The sequence below is a fragment of the Ailuropoda melanoleuca genome, chromosome 2, assembly GCF_002007445.2.
Source record: "Ailuropoda melanoleuca isolate Jingjing chromosome 2, ASM200744v2, whole genome shotgun sequence".
Taxonomy (NCBI): Eukaryota; Metazoa; Chordata; class Mammalia; order Carnivora; family Ursidae; genus Ailuropoda; species Ailuropoda melanoleuca.
This window is the reverse complement of record NC_048219.1, coordinates 52,790,536-52,817,043: the sequence shown is the minus strand read 5'-3', so window position 1 is coordinate 52,817,043 and position 26,508 is coordinate 52,790,536. Positions and strand designations below refer to the sequence as shown.

Genomic DNA, 26,508 nt, shown 5'->3' with positions numbered 1-26,508 from the left:
TTAGGAGAGAGAAACTAAATATTTCAGGTCAAAGGAAAGATATTCTAATGAAAAATCAAAGACACAGGAATAGCCATTAGGAACACAAAAGAGCGGCAGGACCGAGATATAAGTCATCAATTCTGTTCATTTTTCCATTTGTTCACTAACCTCCTACCATCACGTGGTATTGATACCTTCATGATATTTTAACACAGCCTTCTTCACTTCACCACCAAGGCTTCCTGTGCTGTTCATTCCACTGGTTTCTTCCTGTGTTGGTGGCTTCATTTTTAATCTCTCAGAACTATTTATTAAGAGATGTTGATTTGAAATAGGAAATGATGTAGGTCTTTATTTATATGGTGTGGCTTCTAGATTGAAGTTAGAATTTGGGAACAGAACCTTGATACTGCTGTCAACCTCTTCAGTCCTGTCACCCAGACACTCTCTTTTCCTACACATTTTCTCTTAAACTGTTTCCTCTTCCTTTTTCTCTCCTTCTGCCTCTTTTTTCATCTGTGTGTATGTTTTTCTGGCTCTGAGGTTCACTAAATGGTTACAAGACTCTTTCCTTCCAGACTGAAAACATAGGCAGGACAGTGAGGAATGATGTCTGAAATAAGAGAGGGTCTCTATCGTCACACATCTGAGGGAATCCGTGAAGGACATTATTAACTGGAAAGAGATTGGCCCCATTCCCAGATGACTCTAGAATATTTCAGTGGCTTTCCTGGTGTTGCATTCTGTTAGTTTTCAAATTTTCTCTTTTATCTATTTTTTTTTTCTTGCAAACCCAAGGAGTAGTCCTGGGCAGAAATAAAATAACCTTTGTCAGGTTATGTTTCCACAAGGACATGGGGGGAAAAGGTTGTATGTGAATGTGTTAATATGATTCTAAGTGCTTTCAAACCATTCTGTTTAATTCTCTTTGTGGCATGTAATTCCTGAGGGACGTGCACCAAATTGATAAGCTCAGTGCTAAAGTGAACTGTCTCATCTAGTCCCCAGGAGCCTCTGACTGAAGTGTCAAAATACAATTGTGCACCAGCAGCATTGCTGTCCTGCAGAAGAAACACACTATTGACATCACAAGCAAATTAAAAGACCCACCAAAGTTAATATTCTCACATTATAACAACATCTCCTATAAATTATTAAAGCCCACACAATTTATTACCCATGTTAGAGAAAAAAAAAAAAGCAACTTGAATCATGAGCCATGCTACTTAATGATTTATTTTTTTGGTCTTCAATGTGTTGAGGTTTATAAATCATCCTGCTCAACTCTACACGGCACCAAGGAGAAAGCAGTCGCTAGTCATGCCCTTCCCTTGCCAATGATCACCTATGCACGGGGTGGAAGCATACTCATTATTTTAGCATCTATCATCAGCCTCTGTGTTTCAGACTGGCTGTTCCTTTTCATTACTATAATGCTTAAGCCTGGCATTGAATGGATATGATTTAAGGCTTGAGATGATAGATCTAAGCCTTTTCAGAAATAAATATTAACCTCATTGTTTAGGCAGCGAGGCCAAACCAACTTGCTGTATTCTGTCTCAAGGCTTCTAAGTAAATCAAGATTTACTTGGAAATCTTGTGCTCTTTAACTTGGTCCACCAGCTTCACCACTAGTCTATCTTGATTATGCTTGATGTTTTTAAGCAAATAAATATATATTTTTTTCACTCTGAGTGGTGTGTTTTATCTCTAGCTTTGCCATTGACTTGGGCAACTCATAGATGTTCTCAGAGACCTGCTTCCTAATCTATTCGGCGAGTATATTATTTTAGATAATCTCTAATCACTCTTTCATGTTAGAATTCTGATAGTCATAGTATATAACTATAAATTGGGCAGTGATGTCTCCTGCTGTTGGAGTTCCTGAGAGCCCTGTGAATATTTGCCTTAGGCATCTCTCTGTCTTTACTCTAAATTAGCTCTAAGAAACCTGGGGTCTATGCTGGGCTTGTCTGCCCCTACTTGCCTGTGCCGGCCATAGAGAAGGAGAAAGATTTCAAGAGAAATGAACTATACTTGAAAAGAATAAGAAGTTAGAGACGGGTTAGAACCACTGAGATTGTTCTAGAAATGTTGGGTAGATGTTGTAAAAAATTAAAAAAATCCTTCAAGGTTAGGTTACAGTTCAAGGCGTTTGGTGACCATTTGGTTTGACTTCTTTGCTTGTTTCCCTGGAACACTTAATGAAGAGCCTCTACCCTGTACATTCCCATCCCAGGCTGGAGCTCCCTGGTGTGCAGGCACTGATCTGTGCTGCAGAAACAGCATATCGGATTTTGAAAATAGTGTCACATTATATTGAAAATAGTGTCACGTTTTATCACTGTCCTAAAGTTAGCAGTAAAATAAATACTTGAGTGTAAACTAAAAAGACATGTAAATACAAGTTGTTTTAATAGTTTCTCTTGTAAAGGCAATTTGATACACATACTTCTTAGGAATTAAAATAATAGACATCAATAATGCATGGACTACACATTTAATTTGCTTTGCAGAAGTAAACAAACATGTCTGCATTTTTTATGTGGCATCTCAAAACTTAGGAAACGTAGTTTGAACTTCTAAAATGTGCTATTTTAGATGATGTATGATAAGCTTGCATCAGTATCCCAGTCTCTGATGTCACCTGCATGGAATTCTGGCTTTTCTTCTACTTAAATATGTAAGTTTGGGGCCATCACTTAAGCTTAGTGACTTAGTTTCTCATCTGAAAAATAGAGACAGTAATCCTTAGTCACTTCATAGGGCTGGCGTACCACTAAAAAGACATCATATATTTGTGAAAGTTCTTTTGAAAATAATAAATCTGGATACAAGGAAAATTATTGTTTTGATGTTAATTGATATATGAATAATGACTACACCCAATGGAAGTCTCCATTTCTAATCCAAGTAGAAAGGTGGTATTCCCTGCATCTACCATGAACAGCTTTCTCAGATCACATTTCCACATTCCTTCCCCTGCTTGAAAAGATTGCGGGATGGGTGGGGTGAAGGAGGATCTTCACTTTTACCTTTCCTGTCCCAGAAACTGTACCATATTGCAGAAAGCTTAGAACATACAGTGGCCAAGGCTGATAGTTTGCAGTTTAATCAACAAGCATTTATTGGGCTCCAACTATGTGCTTGGCCCTTGTTCACACAGTCAGATAGATGAGTGGACTAAGGATTTACTACACATAGGAAAACAATTCTCCTGTGTAGGTATCTTTTTTTCCCAAACATCTGAGTGTTGGAATATGGTGAGGATGGGGTATTTATACTTGGGAAAGTTAAGTTCAGGCATCAGTTGCCTAAGATCTTTGTACAGACATTCGACTTATTGTAGAAGTTGTAGGATAATGCCCCATTGCAGAACAAAGGCTTCAGCAGTCTTTGCTAAAATGTAAGGTCCACTCTGCTGATTAGATAGAATCATTGAACCTTATGCTACCCTATATGTACAATGGAATCCATAAGCACCCTCCTAAGAGGGGAGGCATTTAGATGAGGTCTTTAAGACTTAGGTATTGTGTACCATGAATGAACATGAAAGGCTGGTAGGCATAAATAGCCATTCATTCTGTCAACAACATTAATTGAAAACTCAGGGGTGCATAAAGCCCCATTCTGGTTTATTGAGTAAGCCACAAGAATACCTTCACATCTGTATGCAGATTATTTCACAACTGTGAAAACCCACTACTACCGGTGAGTGTGTGCTGCTGATGTGAAGAGGCCGTCAAATGGTGGCACACACACATTTTCTGTGACTTGTCTACAGGATGTTTGCCTAACTACTCATGTGTCATAATTTTCTACAATATACTTGTCCTTTAAATGTATTATGGCACTTGTAAATACTAAAATTGGTTCCAGTGTCCTTGGCAAAATGCCTCAATTGGACTGAAAACCTTGGCAATGTATTTTGGCAGGATATTAGTATGTCTGCTGTGTAAAGGATCATGTATTGATATTGATATTTGCATCCTATAAAAGCTGCAGGTTTTGAATAATTTTATTATATGCACAGGGTGACTAAATTTTCAGTTACTGTAAGACCTTTTTGAAGAATACTTTTCCATGTTTCAGTATATTCTCTCTTCTCTCTCCTAACCTACACTTCGAGCACAAGGACTGCCATCTATTTGATGGTATCAGGGAATCTACCTGGTCCCTTCCCGGCCTTGTCTACACTAACTGTGTGACTTTGGATTGATTAATCCCACCCTTGCGGAGGCTGGTCAGCAGATTCTGTCCTGCCCTGCCCATGTTCACTCAGCATCCATCTCTGTACCTGAAGACAGCTTATTTACTGTGAACACCTGTGACTCTGGGGCTAAGGATGGTTTTGTTTTTGTTTTTGTTTTGTTTTTTTATTTTGTTTTTGTTTTTTTGCTCTGAGAATAAGCTCAGTGTACAAGTAAAGCAAGCTGGAAATGCCCTAGAATTGTTTTCTCTGGAGGCCAATTTCAACCAAAGATGGATGGGGAGTTGGTAGATAAATATGCCAGCTTCCTTGCCCCTTGGCTGGGCTGATACTAAGTTGTGTTCTGCACCGTCCTTCAAGGGTCCCCGGCAGGACTAAGCTCCAGTTGCCAAATTGGAACTACCTTGAAAATGCACTTTTTTTTGGCTTTCTTCCATTCTCTGTCTCATTCCTCACTCCCTGTCAGAGTTTCCTGGGATCAGCTCCCAAATAAATTACATCAGTCCCCCCACCTCATCTGGGTTTCGCTTTCCATGGCTTCAGTCGCCTGCGGTCAATGGCAATCTGGCTGCAGATGATACTTTTTTTAAGGTACTGTCAGAAGGTCAGTAGTAGCCTAACGCTCTGTCACAATGCCTACGCCATTCACTTCACTGCAACTCATCGTGGAGGTATTTAATCTCACATCCTCACAAGAAGAAGGGTGAGTACAATACAGTATTTTGAAAGGGAGAGACAACATTCACATAACCTTCATTACAGTATCTTGTTACAACTGTTCCATTTCATTATCAGTTATTGTTGTTAATCTCTTGCTGTGCCTAATTTATAAATTAAACTTTATCATAGGTATGTTGTATAGAAGAAAACAGTCTACATATGGTTCGGTACTACCGTGGTTTCGGGCAACCGCTGGGGTTCTTGGAAGGTATCCTCCTCAGATAAGGGGGGATTACTGTACCTGCCCTTGAATCCTTGTGTTAGAATAAGCTTCTAGGGGAACCCAATCAAAGTATTTAAGTTACTCACGTGAAAATGAAAACAATAGTACCTGTCCTCCCTATCCACACAGCTATCAATGAGGATCAAATAAGATTTTATATATATATATATATATATATATATATATTGCTTTGAAAATTGTGCAACACTAAATAAATTCATACATTTTAGTCGTTATTGCTGTTGCTATTGTGTTTCTCAAACTTTAATTCAGGTGTGTAAAATATTTGCAAATATAATTCTTTAGCTGTGAGCTAAAGAGAAAAATATCTGAAAATAATAATGTAAGATAGAAAGTTATTGACAAAGGGTAGAGAATTAGCACCACAAGGTGAAGAGAACTTTTCAACTACTACTGTAATACCACCCAACACCCACATAACCCTCTCCCCAAAATGACAGATGTCAAAGACAAAGGATTAAAAAAGAGACAACTGGCTTTCCCTATTGTCACTTACTTTTGTAGCGAAGAATATCTTTCCATCTTTTCTTTGTTTGGAAGGTGCCTTTTCATTATGTTATAAATTCACAGGGCAGGGACTGTCTTTAAACCTTTATTTTGTAGAGAGCTTTTAAAAGTTAATTATGTTATTCAAATATTCAAAAAGATTAAAAAAAAATCTTATTGACCAAAACCAGACACAGAGGGAAGAGTTCAAGAAGCTTCAGTTTTACATAGCAGTGGCCTCTTATCAACCAAAAGGCAAGTTGACCATTGAGGCAGAGAATTAAAGACTATTCAACCTGTGTGTTACCTCCCAAATAAAATGCGTGGGAAATTTTTCAGGAAAAAAAAATTGTCAAACCAGAGGTTTTCATCGCTTGATACCCTTTAACCACCTTGCTCAGAAACCTGTCCAGAAAAAAGAATAAAATCTGTGCATTCCAGAATCAAAAGGGGGGGAGGGGCGCCTGGGTGGCACAGCGGTTAAGCGTCTGCCTTCGGCTCAGGGCGTGATCCTGGCGTTATGGGATCGAGCCCCACATCAGGCTCCTCCTCTATAAGCCTGCTTCTTCCTCTCCCACTCCCCCTGCTTGTGTTCCCTCTCTCGCTGGCTGTCTCTATCTCTGTCGAATAAATAAATAAAATCTTTAAAAAAAAAAGGAGGGGTGGAGAAGATAGGTCAGATAAAGAACAGTGGTTGGTAATATATTTAACAGCCTACAAAGATAGGAAAGCAAATGCCAAAGCAATACATTTATATTACAGGTTCATGCAATTATATCTTGTTGACTAAATGAGTTTTATTAACTGAATGAAGAGCTGAGCATGTCACTTTTTGTAACTTTCTTGGATATCAATCCATTGTGACCACATGTATTCCAGAACTGAATACAGCACAGTGCTAGTTTACTGTAGCATGGGCCGTCTGCCATGTTGAAATAATGATCTTTTGTCATTGTTAATGATTTTAGTGAAATTTAGTGCATTCATAGTTACAGGGATACTATTGCACAGAATGAGGCCGGTCATTAGAGTCACAATTTAGTTCCCATCAAAACATTCCTGAGATGTTAAAATAGGGACAGTGCTCACAATCCGGTGGCTCTTTAAGTGTTTTTACTCGCGCTTTTCCTGGGAGGTTACAGTGAAGTATTTTCCTCTCTCTTTGTTCCCAGGAAGGCTTTTGCTAATCTTCATTCATATACTCACTGCCTTTTTTTGTTGATCCTTGGCTCTTAAAAAGTTCTTATTGAGGGGTGCCTGGGTGGCACGGTGGTTAAGTGTCTGCCTTCGGCTCAGGGCGTGATCCTGGCGTTATGGGATCGAGCCCCGTATCAGGCTCCTCCGCTGTGAGCCTGCTTCTTCCTCTCCCACTCCCCCTGCTTGTGTTCCCTCTCTCGCTGGCTGTCTCTATCTCTGTCACATAAATAAATAAAATCTTTTTTAAAAAAAAGTTCTTATTGCATTTCCCAATTTTAAACCACATTTGGGCAGTCACTTTTTTCCCCTGCTCCCATACTACTTAGCTGATGCTGCTAGTACAGCACTTGTCCTCGTGGGTTATAGATAGTTGCTGCAGTGGCTGTCGCCTGCATTAGACTATGAATTCCCTGAAGTCAGTAACCACGATTTCATTTTTGCATTGTTAGCACCTGTCACAGTCCCTGGCATTTAGTCGGTGCTCAGTAAATGTTTGGTGATTGAATCAAATAGACACAATGTGGAGTGTTGATGTTTAATATGTTTGTTGGCTCACAAGACACCAATTGTTCGTTATTATATTATACTTAAGTCCTTATTAAAAGAATGAGTTTTTAAACCAGAAAGGCATAATCACATTTAGGTTGAAATAATTTAGTTCTTTAGTTTTTATTTTATTTTATTTTATTTTATTTTATTTTATTTATTTTATTTTATTTTATTTTATCTTATTTAGTTATTTAGTTGACAGAGAGACAGCCAGTGAGAGAGGGAGCACAAGCAGGGCGAGTGGAAGAGGAAGAAGCAGGCTCCCAGCAGAGGAACCTGATGCGGGGCTCTATCCCAGAACACCCGGATCAACGCCCTGAGCTGAAGGCAGATGCTTAACGTCTGAGCCACCCAGGCGCCCCTAGTTCTTTAGTTTAATTATCTTTCAAAGGCTGTTTGCTGTCCGATGGGTTATTGATTTTAAATATTTTCTTTCTGAAGGGCAGGATTTCAAAAGATCTCTAATTTTTTAAAACAGATTTTTACATTGCCAAGGAAACAGTGAGATTTGTAATAGGTGAGACTAATCTTTCACCTGCTAAGTTAGAGAATTCCTACTACCTTATGATTTGTTCAATGCAAGCCACTAATTTCAAATAGGAGAAAGAATTGAATAAATATTTTTCAAAATCCCAACTGTTGAAAAGTTCTGTAATATAATCTAAAACAAATATACCAACTTAACTTTTCCTTATAAAGAGGAAACTGGTTGGTTTAAAAACCATCTGCAGAATAAATATTTATGGAGCAGAATGACAACTTGACTTATCCAAAGCATTGGCATACATTTTCTTAGTTAATGTTTGATGAAGCACTTCCACTTAGAATTCTTCAGTGAAATAAAAGAAGAGATTCATTAACTATTTTTGAAAGATAATGAGGCCATGATCCCTTTCCAGATGTTTCACTCGTCAAATAATTGTGATCTTTCTTCCAAATCTCCTTGGTTGCTTGGTTCCTATTTTCTTGTTTATTGAGCATTGATTTATGAAGATGAAGAGAGGTAGTGATTTATAAGGACGAAAAGAAGTACAAATGCTAGACAGACAATGAGGATCAGAAAATTAAGGCATAATTCTACCTTACCAAAATTGGAGGCTCTTGAAGATTTATTACTAAAGGATAATTATCTCAGGTGTGGATAGAGACAAAATTTTTTCTTGGTTTTCACTTAGAAGCCTGGCTGTACCTCCACTTCCAACTCTTTCTCTACAGAAGAGACTCAAGAATACGGCTTTTTGCAGAATTTCCCTTGGGGTTCAGAAAGGAGACTTGGGAGTTTTGCTTGAGAGCAGACTAATCTCATTCTCTCTTCTAGCATTCTGAAGTGCAGGACTAAGAAATAGGGACCATAACACAGAGCGTAATTAAGGGTATGCTAAAAAAGTTACTTAAATATAACAGTAGGTACAAGTTAATGGTCACAGTAAATGTAACAGCAACAACAACAATAATGAAATGAACATTCACTGAGGGTGTACTACATACCAAGTACTGTTGTAAACAGTCCATGTATTAATTCATTTTTTCCCCTACAGTAGCCATAGGTGCTAGGTAGTGATATTAGCACCATTTTACAGATGGGAAATGGAGGCACAAAAGTTTAGGTAACTTGCTCAAGTTCACACAGCTAGTATGGGATGGAGTGGGAGAGAAATGAAGCAGCTGGTCTCTGTGGTGATTGCTGTTATACTATGTGATAGTGAACACCAGATGAAATGAGAACTTGGAGCTATTTGTTTTGCATCTTGGTACTACCCATGCTTTCCTTAATTGCTCCCCAAACTGTCATTTCAATTCTATCCACTTTGACTATGTTGGTTGTAGTATGACAGAAGGCCAAGGAAAGTGATAATCAGCACTATAAAATATATAACAAAAACTAACAGAAATGTTTTTACATCCTTTTAAGCATCGTTAATATTCTTTGTATTTTAACCACCTCATTTCCATCTTTTAGAAATTAATGAAAAATATTTCCAAGCTATTAAGAAGAGTTTAATTGGGGTAAAGTTTGCCCCAGGGGAGGAATAGAGAAGTACCCATTCTCCAGCTGCTGTGAGGGGTGGTTACTAAAAGCTCCCAACTGCCTTTATTTTCTGAGAAGGGAAGCTGCCTTGCTTGGAATGTTCCCCCGTGGGGGCAGCCAGCAGCCATGATTAACTGATATATAAAAGGTGGATTGAAGAGTGGGTTGAATTCTGGTGCTCTGGAGCTTCCTGTAGGACAAGGCTCTCACAATTTTCAGCTGAATACAACATCCTTGCTTAGCTTCTGCCCTTGCCCTCCTCTGGCTTCTTTCATCAACTTCTCCTAAAAGCACTGCCTCAATAAATCATTTTTATAAGGATCTTTTTCTTAGATTCTACTTGAGAGAACCCAAACCAAGATGGATTGTACTAGAAGTGGTCCCCGGAGGCAGAGTCTAAGATGGGATCCTGGAGGTAGATGGCGATGAGTCCTCTAAGTTACTGACTCCAGGCTAAAATCTTCACTCATGGTGGTAAATTGGATAGAGATACAGGTAGAAGGGGATGCTGTAGCTAGATTAACGTCTTTGGTTTTGAGGGATATAAAGAAAATGAAACTATGAGCACTGTGGATTTGGGTAACTGTTAGTATCGTTGATGCATTGAAGAGAGAAAAGGACATGCTCTATTAGTTACTACTCCTGTGTAACAAATGATTACAAATTTAGCAGCTTAAAACAATACACACTTATTATTTCTCTGTTTCTATCGGTCAGGAGCTGAGGGATGGCTTACTTGGTCCTCTGCTATAGGGTCTTTTAAAAGGCTGCAATGAATGTGTCATTTTGGGTACTGTCTCACCTGAAGACTTGACAGGGAAGGCATCCAATTAGAAGCTCCTGTGATTATTGACAGGATTCAGTTTCTTGTGAGCTGTTGGCTGAAGGCCATCCTTAGTTCCTGGTCGCATGGGCCTCTCTAGTATTTCAGATTCCTGGTCGCATGGGCCTCTCTAGTATGTCAGATTAATTCATCAAAGCCGGCAAGAGAAGGATTCTGCTAGCAAGAAGGAAGTGACAATCTGATGTAGCATAATCATGGAAGTGACATCCCATCACCTATGCCATATTCTGTTGGTTAAAGGCCAGCCCATACTCAAGGGAGTAGATTATACAATGATATAAATGCTAGGAGGCAGGGCTCATTGGGAGCCATCTAAGAGTCTATCTGCCACATAGGCTCAGATCTATTATTCAGAATTTAAAGCAAACTGTGAGAGTCAGAAAGATTCATTAGAAGCATTTAAAGAGACACTCATCTCTTGTAGCTAGAGGGCAGACACATTTGAAGATCAGACTCACATCATAATTGTAAAAGTGGCAGAACTTAAAAATAAAAAATGCTTAATTCTCTTAGGCCAAAGTCAGAGCCCTGAAAGAAAAGGAGTAACATCTTGAAGTTTGGGATAAGGGTATTTGGGGAGTTGAGAACCTTAACTCTGTATGTTCTCCTGAACACTTTTGGTTGGCAGCAGTGGCTAGTAAGCCCCTCCTCTCTTGCTGGAAAAGAGATCCTCTGTTTTGAAGACTATAAAGTCTCAGACGAGGCAGGTTCCTTACAAGACAATCTTCAGGATCTCTCTGGACTTTCCATCACAATAGTCAGACTGATAATTTGGGTTGTATCTCAGCATATTTCGACTAGGATAGTGATGGCCTACTAAGGGAGGAGATGAGCTATGTACCAAGGGAGTACCAGGTGTTGGCTGACACGTCTGCCTGGGAGTGGACCTTGAGGGATCTGGATCAAGGTGGGCAGAATATAAAGCAATATGGACTGTTCGCTGATATGGGCTCACTCTGTCAATGCACTGAATTTAACACCCTGGTAAGGCCCTCGATGATATGTCTAATATAAACTGGGATAGCTCTTGGTTGCATGGAAAAAGCGATGGTTCACATGAAATGAATTAGAGATCCCAGTGCTCTAGTAATAGATTGTAGAAGAAGGAAAAAGCAGATAGGAAATAGACATGAAAAATGGGTCCATTAAATAAGACTGAAAAATCCATATTTGACTATGTTCCTCACGAGGGCTTGCAGGACAGTCTGTTTATTAGCATGGTGAGGAATCTGTTGATGAAGAGGATTCCAACACTGGAAAAACATAGTTCTTTTTAGGCCAGGGATAGTTGGAGATGCTGTTACAGGACTGGAGTCTACAGAATAGCAATGGGGATGGTACATTCCAGATTACCAGAGATTACAGGGCAACACTGAATTGTCAGAAACAAAGTAGGTACAATCATCACAAAGGGAAGCAAGGCTGGGATGGCTGTCCTGTGGGTGGGGGTGGAAGTTATTCCAAACCTATGGAAATGGTTACCTTATATAAGGCAAGAGGGATGGGCAGCCAACCAGGGTATTATCTATATATATAATCAAAAGAGATTAAAAAAAAAAAGTAGATTGGCCAAAGGCTGAGGTCAGGCAACTGAATGAAACTCTTAATCTCTTGCTCTGTCTTCAGACCTGAGCTGATTCTAAGACCCAGAATCCACTGACTGAAGGAAATTCTGGGTCTCATGTGAAAGGAACTGCAGCATTCCAACAAGTATAGCTCCCTAGTCCTTCCTCCAAAGGTCAAGAGCTATTTACTCAGGAACTGTACACTAGGGAAAAAGGGATACCCAGACCTTTCTGTGACTATTAGATACAAGGTATGAGTTCATACTTACAGCCGCTCATGGGTCCCTGTTAGAGTGGGAATATGTAAATGTTGGGAAGTAAATAGAGTCCTGCCCCAGATTCATTTCATGGTGGGTCAGCTGGGTCTGCCTGCGCACCCAGTGGTCATTTACCTAGTCCTTGAATGTGTAATTGAATAGATCCATTAGAAATTGGTAGAATTCTACCATTGTTTTCTTGATTGGCTATTGCATTAGCAAAAGCCATGTGGAAGTCCTTGAAACTATCTTCTCTGCCAAGTTAGTAAATCAAAATCAATGATTACATCCTGGGGAAAATTGCACAGATTAGTACCATTCTCATAGATTTAAAGAATGCAGGGGTGAGGATCCCCATCATTCCTCCATGTAATTCAACAGTCTAGATGATACACAAACTAGATGGATCATGGCAGATGACAGTGAAATGCTGCCAAGTTAACCAAGTGGTAGTTTCAACTGCAGCTGCCATGCAGTATGTGATATATGCACGAGGGCAAATTAACTGGATATAAGGTATGTGGTTATTGTCCTGGCAAATATGTTATTTTCAATACCCATCAAGAAGGAGGATCAGAAGCAGCCTGCATTCATATGGATGAACAACAGCAGTCATGGTCTTGTCTTAGTGTTATGTTAATTCTCTAGCTTAGTCAAAATATAGTCTGAAGGGACTGGAACTGTCTGGACATTCTGCAGAACATCATGTGTGTGCACTATAATTGGACCAAGGAACTCACTTTATGGCAAAGGAAGTATGGTAGTAGACATATGAGTGTAAGGTTCACTGGCCCTACTATACTTTGGTACAACTAAGGCACCGACTTAGAGATGATATCCTGTGAGGATGGATACCATCTTTCAGGGGATTGTATACAATTTATTTTTTAAAAGATTTTATTTATTTGAGGGGCACCTGGGTGGCTCAGTCAGTTAAGTGTCTGCCTTTGGCTCGGGTCATGGTCCCAGGGTCCTAGGATCGAGCCCCCAGTTAGGCTCCCTGTTCAGCAGAAGTCTGCTTCTCCCTCTCCTCCTTGGCTTGTGCTCTCTGTTGCTATCTCTGTCTCTCTTTCAAATAAATAAAGAAAAAAAATTTTAAAGATTTTATTTATTTCAGAGAGAGAGCATGAGCAGGGGGACGGGCAGAGGGAGAGGAACAAGCAGACTCTTTCTGAGCAGGAAGCCCCCCCGCCAATGCAGAACTTGATTCCAAGACCCCGAGATCATGACCTGAGCCAAAATCAGATGCTTAACCAACTGAGCCACCCAGGCGCTCCTGTATACACTTTAAACCGGTAGCTATTATAGGAAGCTCTATCCCCAAGAGGTAGAATATATGAATCCAGGGATTAAAGGGTAGACATAAAATGGACCCTACGCATTATCACTTCCAGAGAGCCATCTCTGCCAGTTTAGGTTTTGTGAGCCTAGAGCTCATAGGCCCCAGTGGAGGGAAACTCCTACCAGGAGATAGAGCAAGAGTCTCAGTAAACAGAAAACTATTGCCAGATTACTTTGGGCTCCTTGTGCCAGGAGACGAGCTGGCACCACAAAAAAGTTACTATATTGGCAGAGAAACTGACCTGATCATCATGAGGAAGCGGCAGTGATGCCACATATCAGAGGCAAGGCGCAATGCACTTGTCGTTCCAGTATCTGTTGGGACATATTTTGGTATCCCCATATCTTACTGAACTGTAGTGGGCAAGCACAGCGACCGCAGCCTGATTAGGGCATGATAGCCCAGGGCTTAGACACCTTAGAGTTGATCCTTTGGCTTACTTGCCAGGCAATCTACTTAGACCTGCAGAAATACCAGCCCCTAAAGAGGAGCACCTAGAAGGGTGATGGAGGAGGGAGATCATGACCATGTCACGGCCTGGGGACAAACCGCAGCAGGGGCAGCTGTCGTTTATTCTGCTACCTCTTCTCTTACACATTAGCCCAGAAAATGTGGCTAACCAGAATCGTGATGCAGCTGGGCCTGAAAGAAGCGAGCTTGACATGAGAAGCAAGTGGGTCTGAGCAGCGTAAGGGATGGACTGCGGGGGTGGTTGTTGGCGTCTTTCCCACCCACCAGCGGCTGTGTTTGGCTGCTAACAGTTCATGGCCGTACTTTTCACAAAGATTTGCCCTCAGCTGAACAGTGCCAACTCAGCTGAGAATTACCCTTCCTGGGAATGAGAGGCGTTAACCCTGTGGTACGATTTATGTTCCAGAGTCCCCCAAGGGACCAGGCTCAACAAACGCTAGTTTTCAGCACAGACCACATCCTTCTTGACTAAGTGCTTCTGCCTATTTTGCTTCTCCCGCTCCCCTTCTGAGAACACTCCCTTAATAAATCATTTTCAGAAGCATTTCAGTCTCAAGCCCAATTTCTAGGAATTCTGACTTGAGATACCATCTTCTTCTATTAACTGTACTGGAACAATCTTTTCTTCACCCATTTTGTTCTGACCCAAACTTGAGAGTATGCACATGAAAAGTTATATAGATTGAGGTTTCCAATTTAAAAAAAAAATTACCTCCTAAAATCTCTCCTTAATTTATTAACATAGCAAAAGCTCTCACTCATTTTCAATTCTCAGCATTACTAACTGATGACCATTATTCTATTCTTGTTACTCTCTAAGACTTCTTCTATACTGATGTCAAACTATCTTTTAAAATGCAAATCCGATCATGTCACTCCTCTGACTAAACGTTTTAAACATTTAGTGACTTTATACTATTTCCTGGATGAAGTCTCAAGGCTTTAGCATGACATACAAGGCTTTGTTTATTGGACTGCAATTTTGTACTGAACTGTGGTAGACTCTTCCCCGGGCCATACACCTCCTACACCATGTGCTACAGTCAGACTGCACAGCGTCTCAGTCCCTGAATCAGGAATGCTCTGATTTCAAGCCATGCTATTCCTTCTGCCTGGGACGGCTCCTCTTTCCTCTTCTGCTTGTGAATACCTGCTTATACTTTAAGACACAGATTATTTATCAACTTTTCTGTGAAGCTGTTATTGACCAACTCTAAACTTCTTCCCAAATCCCAAGAATTAATAACTCCTTTCTTTGTGCTCTTATAGCATCAAGTACTCACCTGTGTTATGATGCTTGTCCGATTTTTTCTGATTGTTTATTAACATCACAATTTTTTTGTGATTGTTTATTTCTCCCCTACATAAATTAAAATTCTTCAAGGGCCATGGAATTTGTTTCTGTATCTGTACTAATGATCACGTTGCTTAGCGTAGTTCTCTTTATATATATATATATATATGAAGAACTTTGCTGGTTCTTAGGTAGCTCCTCAACCTGACAGGCTGGTTAGTTGTCTTGTTTTGTTTTGTTTTAAGATTTTATTCATTTGTTTGAAGGAGAGAGAGAGCACAAGAGCAGGGTGAAGGGCAGAGGGAGAAGCAGACTCCCCTAAGCTGGGAGCCCAATGCAGGGCTCGATCCTGGGGACTCTGGGATCATGACCTGAGCCAAAGACAGACGCTCAACCAACTGAGCCACCCAGGCACCTCTGGTCAGTTCTATTCTCGTTCTTGCCTTTGATCATTTTCCTCTTGTTGGAGATCTGGAAACTGAAGAGAGTCTTTGGACAACTATCTGTTCGTTTAAACAAAACGACTGTCTACACCTTTAGTCCATTATTGCACGAGTTAATGTAACTTTACCTGCTATACATTCATACAAGTTCATGTTCCCCGTGATTTGTAACAAACAGGGCTAAGAAATACACTTCTAAGGGGCAGGAAAAAGCCTGAAATTTAGCTCGGTGACATACATGTAATCCTATATTTGATCTCTCCTTGAAGGTGGTAGCAAGCAAAGGAAAACTGAGAGAAAACTGCTTTACCAGGATAACCCCCCACCTACTTCTTAACTTCTTTATACTATAGTCACCCTGGAGGCCAGTTTGTTTGGCTAGTGTTTCTGATTCATCTAGATTTCCATTTAAGCAGAAAATGGTGCTTTTTAAGTTTTCAGAGTTTTCTTAAAAAAAAACACCATTATTTCTTTGTATTTTTGAGGCGCTAGGTTGTGAATCTAGCCCTAGGAAGTTTAAATAAATATACTTAAGAAAATCCCCAGTATATTATTAGAAATTGCATTAGTGATCTTGAAATAAACAAGAAGTAAATATGATCATGAAAGCCTCTGCATTATAGGAAACTCAATGGTTAATGTGGCATAAAACCTGGTTATAAGAATCTGACCTGATAATATTCATTCTTTTCCTCCAGCCACATTTCTCAACCTTGGCTCCTCCAGCTCCCTCTGACTTCAAACGAAACTGAATGAAGAGGGAGGGCACACAATAGAAGAATTGGTCTGATTATCCCCCTCTGTTTGGGAATGGGTAAAGATTATAGATATGTTTTCTTCTTTCTGTGCTTTGGACTATGTAATGTCAATTACCTCAAGCAAAACCCCCTACCCAGGCTAATGCACAGATTTGGATTATACCAAAATTGCATAAAATTGGAAACAAGATATTAATAATAATCCATAATAGTGTGACGTAATGGAATAGATGTTTACTTTCATTGGCTTTAGCTGGTATAATAAAAAAAAAGTAAATTAGTTTAGAGATTTAAATTTTATATTTATTATACCCTGACCTTTTTTGCTCCTCTCCCACCACTTTATATTATGAATGAGGTAATTAAAAAGAGCCTACTTCTCTCTTGTTCCATTATGGCACATTTTTGCCCCTTTAAATATGTTTGTGTCCTTGTGAATGTGTGTGTGTGTGTGTGTGTGTGTGTACATTGATAATTTTAACCAATGTTTGAAAATGAAGTGCTAAAGGTCAAATGGGTGAATTAGCCTGACCTGGTAATTAAAAGACCGTGTATGAAGTAATAACCAGAAACCACTGTAGGAGTTTTCATTCTCATCCCAAAAGGAGAAGGCAAGCATAATAATCCCTTATCACCTGTGAAAATGATGTCAGGAAATGTTTTCTCAGAGTCAGCTACTGGTCAAGACTTACATCAAGTTAAACAAAATAATGAAGGATCAGGATTCTGGAAGGGCCAAAAGTTCGAACAGGAGACCTTTAGCCTTTCTGCCTGTAATGCATAATAAAACTTCCTGTTTGTTTGATAGGTACTTACCATTCCCTGAACACAAAAGCATTTATAACTTTCATGTTAGGAACAAAGTACTCTGGTCCCATTCTCCCTGTTTAGGGTGACTGTCCACAGAAGGGAACTACTAAGTGAAAACAACAACAAAAACAAAATCCCCACTGGACCAATCAACTTAAAGCTGTGTCTTATTAGGCTTCCAAAATATTTGGGATCGTCCAAACTACAAAAGAATTATATATAATTATGAATGAATTTCATCAAGGTTGGTTTGCTGTTCAGATATCTTTAATAAAGACTCCATTTCCTTACAAGATAGACCACACGGTTTTGTATTAACCAATCAAACCTTGTAGCAATAACAACAGTTGGAGATTTGGCCTGAAAATGCCTCAGTTTGAGCTATTTATCCTCACGAATAGAGAAGATTGCAGGTAAGTAATGTGAAGTAATTTTCATTACTAAAATAGTTTAGAAATATATAAAATATCAAGGAAGGTTCTTTTTTTTTTTTTTTATGAATCGAATGATTTAGTAAGCCCCAAGCTTTAGTGGTTTGTCATTTTTTAGCCAGTTTTTAGGTTTGACTTACCAACGCCCCAAGAAAACAGAGCAAGAAACTTGAATGCAAACCCTTCAACCAGGTAACTCTGTAGTTTGTAAGTGGCAATGAATGACATTTCCTCAGGAAAATCTCGGAAATTACCAGTGTTGCACATTTTATTAATCCATGTTTAACCTGAAGCCTAGAAACTAGTGCCCCTTTCTTCCTGTCTTCAAAATTTCTATTACCAACTGTACTAAGTTGAAGTTTATATGACAGGCCATTTCAACACTTTTGTTTAGTTAAATGGAAGTGCATCACTTTTAAAGAAAAGCCCTATTGCCAAAAAATATAAACAGCCCTAACTTTGATTAATATAAATATTTAAAAGCCAGAACATTCTGTTACATCTTGCAAAAACAATTCTGATGTAGCTGATGGGAAAGAAAAAGTGCTTTCATGCATTAGACGAATCCAACAAAATACAGCTGCGGAACAAAATTTTAAGTAAATATGAATTGTTTGTCTTTTCACAGGGCTATGGTGTTTAGCTAAGTGGAGTTATTTTAGAACACTTTATGTTTTATTAGTAAAAATGAAAGGTTTTTTTTTCTTTTTTACAATTTTAGTTCTGAAGTATTTTATTTAAATTTGAAATTCCTCTAATTAAAAACACCATTAAAATTATTCCTCCTGCCCCGTTTAGCGTTCTGCTAATAAGCCACTGGACAAGAGATGTGTGAAATGAATAGATGAAGAAAAACGTTGACAGCAAAAGCAAGGTCTGGGGGGTGAAGGTGGTTTATTAGGCCCCGTTTGTCACGAATGGCCCTGCTGCACATATAAAAGCAAATCCCTCTACCTTAGAAGATTAATTCTGAAGGAGGCACTCTTGGGTCAAAGTATACATAAGCGTGTGCCTAATCTCAGAGAAATCAGGCTATTTTCTCACAGCAATTAAGCAGAGGTCTGGGGTTTCACCCACAGTGTATTTAAACACAGGATACAATTAAACCCCAAAGTATTAATATCTTTGCTCTGCAAAATTGCTCAGGAAATAGATTTTGCTCTCTTTCAAATGAAAAGCAAGGCAAATTAAGAGAATAACTTGCTTCTTAGCTAAGTTGCTAGAAATAAGAGTGTCGTATTTTCTTCTAATTGCAAATGTCTTCTGTACATAAAGACAATTCTTACTCTACAATAGGGTGAGAGTTCCAAACTTTCTAGTTCCTTTGGTCTAAATAACGAACCTTAGAAGTTTACATGGAAATGTATTGTTTTAAACAGTAATTTAATTTCTTATTTAGCATATGTTAAAAATCAACTCCTTATAAAAATTGAAGATCACGCTGTTTACCACCAACAAAATGTCACAAATAGGAAGCTTTGCAACCTATGTAAAGAGTAAAAAAGTAAAAGTAAATCTTAAGCAAGCAAGTGTTCAGAGGGATTGCTTTCTGCAAAGGTTTTTCTTGAAGTTTTTTTTATTCATAGACTCATCTCAAGGCAAGAGCTAATCTCCCAGAGAAAATTATTGCCAGTCTAAAACACTGCTTCGAAGCTGCTATATACAAAAGCAACAAAATAACTTTTATTTCTTGGGCATCAGTTCCCTAAAGGCAAAGATTTTAATAGTACGAAAGCTATATTAAATAAACCACCACCTTTGTTCAGCTCTAGGGGAAAAAACAAACAAACAAACAAAAACCAAACCCTTCTGGTATTAAACAAATTTTACCCATATTATAATTATTGTTACTTCTCTTTTGTCTCCATATGAGATTAATATCCTATTTTATTGCCAAACCAAATTCTCTTTGTCTTTTGTGAGGAGGAAAGTTGCTCTTGGAATAGGAAAGGATAGAAATAGTTTTTCACTTATACAGCTGACTCCGTAGTTATTTCATTTATATCAGAGTTTTTAGCAAGATGGTTATTGGTATATGATACAGTGAGAAATCTTATCATTCATGACATATAAGCATGTTCTTAGAAATTAATAAAACTGAAAGAATGAAGCAAAATAGAATGAATCTAATGTATGGGTGTGTGTGTGTGTGTGTGTGTGTGTGTGTGTGTACTAACATATTTTCCTAATACTCCTTTGTTTCTTTTAAGAGGAGATGACTACTTAAGGTAAAGTACAGAGGCAACGTCCCCTTGAAACCGCATGATCAACAGTTTAGGCACTTTTTTGATGTGTGCTGGGCTATTTGAGAAGGCATACAATCTGAATTTTACAAAGGATTGTTTTAATAGGACCAATGACTTTAATAGTACTTCTTGCTGACATCACTGGCAAATTGGTCTACTCTGTAACCTTTAAAAGTGCAGCATATCCCAAAATGAGTTACTTATTAAACAAATGTTCTTTTTTTTTTTTTTGAGTGCAACTGACCTTTAAATGATTATTTCTCAGCACTTGCAACAAAGAGAATCTCACCTATCACCTTTACACTTTTGATGTTACAGTGAGTAGATCCATAACCTTTTCACAACACTTACCGTGCCACACAACATGGAATTACAAACGCTAATGAGCACCTTTTCTTTTAAGGGGAAGTTCTATTACTTTATTAAATTGTTGCAGTACACAGAAGCCGTGGAAAAGTATAACAATAAATCATTATTTTTTGATCAAGTCAACCATTTTAGAAAATAAAATTCCAAAGCACCAAAGAGTAATTTACTGCTAATAACAGTTTCTACTGAAGTTTTCTTCCTTTGGCTTCCAAGGGATGTTTGTGCAGGGCNGTGTTAGAGATTTTAAGATAAAGATGTAATGGCTATAATCAAGTCATGGGTTTCTTTAATTAAATAGAGCTAGAAATTATAAACTTTATTCTTCAGAAATCAAATCAAGTCTAGCACATATTTAGAAGAGTTAATGTTTTCTGGGATCTCTTTACTAATGTAAGGAAATCCATGTTACTCTAAGTCCCAGTGGTCTTTCCTGGAGCAGGTAACCTATTTATACTTTAGTAGAACTACTGAATCTGTTAAAGTTTCATTAGCCTAAATATTTTCCCTCTTTAAGAAAAGCAATATTCCAATTTTGAAAAGTTCTGAGAAAAAGTTTCTTGATCTGAAGGATTCAAATCCTGGAAAAAGCTAGTATGTCCATACTTTACGTACATTTTACCTAAACAGTAAGGTACAGGTACTTGCATCTGTTCCAGAATAAGCTTTTTTTTTTTTCCTTGCAAACCTGACCTTGTATATAAAATACTGTTTTAAAAAGATGTTGGGATCTTATGATTTTTAAATATCAATCCTCCACAGCATAAAAAGATGTGGGGTTTTTTGTGTGTATTCTCTGTCTCTCTTTTTCCACATTTCTTACGAAGTGAGCCATTGACATGAATTATAGAGAAATCTGGGAAAGTTTTCCTAAATAATGAAAAATAACTGTTCTTGAGATAACATTCACTTACGGTTTTCTTTTCGGCTCTGACTTGGTAGTATTTTGCAAAGCATGAGGGGCAGCCACAAGCCTTCATCAGAGAAATCAAAGTTAATGTCCTTGGGAAACATTGGGCTCTGAAAGAAAAAAATGATAATAGCAGAAATATGACTTATTTGGCTCCCTCTAGTTTAATTTACAAAAAGGCAAATCAGTTATGTTATTGGCATGTAATCACAAAGAAAAATACACAGACTGAAGACTAAACCGACTCATTGTCAAGACTTCCAGGGTCTTATTCATTAATTATGGTGGCTGCCCACAACAACGGAGGAAAATCAACAATGCTGGATAAAATAATCATCAAGGGCTTCTCTGTCTGTAAACTATTTAAATTCTTGAAATTGAATATTTATGATGAGTGATGCCTCTTTAATGTATACCATCAGTTCTCTGCTCTGCCTGCGTTCAGAAAGCCCAGACGCACCCATGCTTCGTTCACACCCACATTTCCCTTGGTTTCATCCTGGCCCCCTCTGCTAACACCATTCCATTAGAAAACGGGACACCCAGAGTCACGTGCTATTTTCCTAGGTCCCGCTCATTTTGTGATAGCCCTCTCTTCCTTAACAATAGCCCGGTTCAATATCCTATCTGCCTGCACAGGCAGCCCCCGTGTGAAACGGTTGTGAAGTTTATTTTGCACCCATCAGTACAATGCAAACCAGAGTGGGCTTACCTCCTCGGGGTTAGTGAACCCACGTTGTCTGTGAGCACAGACAGCACTTTGGCCCCAGATGTGACTGGTTAACTGTACAAGCAAGGAGGATAAATCCACATAACAATACTTCATTCACCAAGGAAATCTGCAGTGGATTACAGCTTCTCTATGGTTAAGTCTGGTCTTAATTTACTGCTTTTATTCAGTTTTCAACCACAAACGAGCCCCTTATGAGGCATTCACTATGCAGAATTGACAACTCTTTTTATCTACTTGAAAAATATTTTTGGATAATAATTTATGGTTACAAAATATGTTAAGCAGTTCCAATAGTTATATTATATTCTTTCAATGCTTAATGATGCAGTATCCCCTGTAAAAATGGAATGCCAGGAAATCTGGTAATTTTACATACAGTATTTATAACAACAGAGCAATTTGGCCATATAGAAACACAAATTAAAAGAAACCCTGCATATTTCATAGGAAGTCTTTTAAAGACATTTTTTAAGCTCTTAAATTGTATCTCAGGAGAAAATCAGAGTTCAGAACAGTGTCTAAAGGCCCTATATATATGGGTGAAAAAATAATTTTGGCAAGCACCCTATTTTATTTATGGATTATTATGTTTAAAATAACATATTTTGAACACCCTTCAGAAGGAAAAAAAGCTGCAGCTCTCTCTGAGGGCACAAGGGAGAGTTCATTTGCTATTTATATTTTATACATGAAACCAAAATGTGCGGGTAGGTTTGTACTTTTTCGCCATCAAATGTATTCTCTTAATTTATATTCTGAATTAATGCCATCTTTTTAAAAAATCCGTCTGAAGGTGCTCATTATTATTGGGATAGAGTTGTTTTCTAAGGACTGATTGCCAGTAACTGGAACTACTCTGGAAACCCCAAATAGACTGAAAAACATCATACCCCTTTAATAAGTGGCAAGTGCCAGTAACGGAGTTTGTCATTTTAGATGCACATCTTCTAATATTGCCAGCCAGTGACCCCATAGCTGAAAACGGGACCTATGTAAGTAAATAAGAAGGAATGTATTTTATAAATGGAGACAATGGAAACAATGTGGTTGATGTTCTTTGGGATGATAGAGTTCCTTTCCATTGCTTTAGATTAATTTAAACTGCAGGTACACAAAGCTTTATAACTTTCCTTTTGGCAGATTTTGAGCACTTTCAGACCCATTGATACTAAGGGATTCTTCCCATTGCAGAATGAACTCCCTGTAGATAAACAAAGGAAAACATTCAACTGAGGTGCTTGCGGTGTTTTCCTCATTAGTGGCTACACTATCTTGAGCAGGGAATGAGAGCTTGGGGAAAAGCATCCTTGGCATTAACAAGAAAGGACATTGCTTTTACAAGGAAGAACACTTTATGGTTTTCTAAAACATCTCTCCTCAAGTGCCATATGTAAATCATATTAAAAAAAACACACACCCAAATTGTATGTGTGCTTCAGGGGGGAAAACTACATAAATGTGCAATAGAAAAATAATGAACTGTATCACTTTGGTTAGTTAAGCAATTATTGCTTCTTTATAGACCCAAATGCAGTTTGGTTTTCATCATAAAAACAGGTGGGGTTTGCTTTTGTTTATTGTTGGTGGTGGTTTGTAATTTTGCTCCAAAGAATTCTTTATGTCATCATTCTTATTATTTTAGGACGTGGCATGTTCTGCCTTTAATCTGGTAGCTAGGTTTCATTACTTTCCTAGATGTTCTAATGAAGGTGTAAAAGAAAAGGTTAGAAAGGTGATAAATTAGACAAACGAAGCTTCAGATTCAAATGCCACTTACTATAATTCCAAAATCCTGTATTAGAATGGTTTCAGTAACAATATTACAGCTTCTTTCTGCTGTTTATCCCCAACATATTAACATATAGATAAGAGCAACTTCTGGAACAGAGCATAGAGCTTTGGATTTATGGCAACAGCAATGAACCAGCCTCATTAATCCGGGCAAAAATAGTTTCTGATCACCGACCATGGGTCGATGAGCGCACGATTCTGAGAAAGGGTTGGTGCCTTCTCTCTGAGCCACTTGGCACGCAGACCCATAATGTTCCTACACCATTGACATTACACCCTGAGTACCCAGATGCTAGCCTCCTTTCTCCTTCCTCTTCCTGCCAAGCAGTATATGTGAAGTTAGAGTGGGAGGGTCATTTAACAATGAATTTCCCCATTGTATAACCATTACAAAGCTATCCAGGCTAAATAACTTGTTGTTTTTTAAGTCACAGTGCAATTTCAAGGTTTTAATGGTCCTTAAAATATAATACCCTGTGTCATTTATTTCCTGAAGTGAAAGCTAGTGCCAGCCTTTGGAATTCGTGTAAAACAAGTGGTTCAAAATGTTTGAAAAGAGAATGAAAACTTGATAAGCAATTAATCTACCCTGAATGCTTTCCTAATGGTTTGTGCCTTTTCTTGCTGGTTTAAAAAAAAAAAAAATCCAGATGTATTCAAAAGAAAATCAAATAAAATATACATCTAGATTTTTCTATAGGGCATTTGTTAGCATGAAACCCACACAAAATGAGGCAGGAAAGATTGAACGTTTAAATAATTTAAAAGTAAAGGTGTTTCTGGTTGAACAGTGGCAACTTGAATTTTTTTACCCTGGAAAATTTTTTGCCTGAAGCTATGGGAGAAGGGAAGGATTTGAAATGGGAAACTGCATACACCAGCAAAGAGAAGGGGCTAATTTCCTAACAGGATAATCCTGCAAGTGGCACCTCGTTGCAGAAAAGAAATTGTCCTAGTCTGACTGCTAATTTGCAGAGGCCCAGGCTTAAGAGACATTGACACTCAAGATTCAGCTACAAAATAGAGCTGAGTCCAGTTGATGTGTCTGCCAGCCTGTGTATCACCAAGGAGCATGGCGAGAATATTGAGAAGACCTGCCAGTCTTTTGGCATACTGTCTGAGATACTGTATAGGCAGAGGAGACCCTTGTTGGAGGACCATATGTAGCAGACAGATTGAAGACCAGGAATCCAAAAGTAGAAGGGAATGCATCTCAGTGGTTACTGGGGCCAAGAGGATGAGAACCTGGCACAGATTCATGCAGGGTGTCAATAGTGGAGGGCTACAGATGACAAGAGCATGACTTTTCCAACTCGGTAGAGAATACGTGTTTCTCCCTTGGTAGGTTCAACAGGGCAAAAACGGCAAACCCAAAGATATAGAAATCATTGAAAGGCTGAAGAATTACCTGAGCAAAATGAACAGGGATAGTAACAAAGTCAAAGAGCTTACTTTTGAGTAAATGCCAAAAGGGTCTCAGAAGTTTCCGTAAGCTGGGATACTTCAAAAGATATTCCCTGTAGGAAAATGATAACCATGCCTGAAATGACAAGCGTGGGATCCAACAAGATGATGTGTATATGCAGGACTGATTCTGAGACCATGCCTCCTTATTTCTTAGTGAGCAAGTACTGGAGGTTAAAGAACTTTAAAATATCATACTTACTGCCTAAGTATGGTGATTGCATATGTAATAAGTGTAACCCTGTACCTAAATTAATTGCTTGGTAAAACATATATAGCCTTCACCCTAATGTTGAGTTAATCAAGAAGAAGAGCACGGGTTACCAAAGTCCCACGGCATAGAACACTTATTCAGGCATGGGGTAGAAACACCTGAAATGTGGGTGTGCGATACTAGGCATTCCATCATATTTTTGGCACCTAGCAAAGACTTGCCTTGATGGAATCTGCCACACATTCTGTAACCCCGATGAGTACTGAACGCCTGTCATCTGAATGGGGTTAGTCTCTGACTGGAGTATTGCCAAGTAACCCAATTTTAGAATAGCACAAATTTTAATTATATGTTTCATTTAACTGACACCTGTCCTTGGAGGCTGTCATTAAAATCTAACAAGCTATGATGCGGGAACTATTATTATCTATGATTTATAGAGAGGCAAAAATAAATAAGGAGAGAAAAAAGGAAAGGCTGAGAGATTTAGAGGAGCGGTAGAATTTAAAGACTAGAAATTCCACTGGAGAAAAAAAGCATCATATCAACTACCTAGAAAATTCGTAGGAAATGAAAACCTAGATCATTGAATTTCTTGTGTTTGAGGTATGGTTTTACTAAATATACACTCATCCATGCTTTCATATTGTGGGTATAGTATACCACTCCTTTCCTTGGTAAACTGGGAAAAAGTATATTTTTAAGTAAAATGGTTGAAACCGAGCATGCATCAGTTTTAAAACTAATTTCCAGCAAGTGTAGAATCCCATACTATTTGTCTTGCACATTTAGTCTGTTCAAGAGGACAAATGGTGAGGAAAGTTTTGGGGTATAGAGAAAGCAAAAGAACGTGTTGATGATCATAGAATTTGAATACTAGGACACGGGGGTGTGTTATACTATTCTATTTACTTTAGTGTAAATTTGGAATTTTCCATAAGAAAAAATTTAAAAGAAATTCAATTAGAGAGGCATTTAGATCTTGTACAAATTTATTTGGCAAAATTAATTCATTTTATACTGCAAAATTTGGCCATAAACAGGAGAACAGAACATCTTACATTAATTATATTATATTACTATACTTATGTTAATGATCCCACTGTAACTATACTATTCTCCTAAAAATGGAAAAAACAAAAGATCTGTGTA

At 38.4% G+C, this 26,508-nt stretch overlaps 1 protein-coding gene across 2 annotated transcripts in view; it reads right to left on the bottom strand.

The window, feature by feature from the left end:
- Positions 1-26,508, bottom strand: part of ADGRL2 (adhesion G protein-coupled receptor L2) — a 609,194-nt gene that overhangs the window by 350,851 nt on the left and 231,835 nt on the right. For both annotated transcript variants that reach the window (XM_034653754.1, XM_034653755.1), the window contains one exon: positions 21,159-21,264. The gene's annotated coding sequence lies outside the window, so the exon portion shown is untranslated. The remainder of the gene's footprint in view (positions 1-21,158; positions 21,265-26,508) is intronic.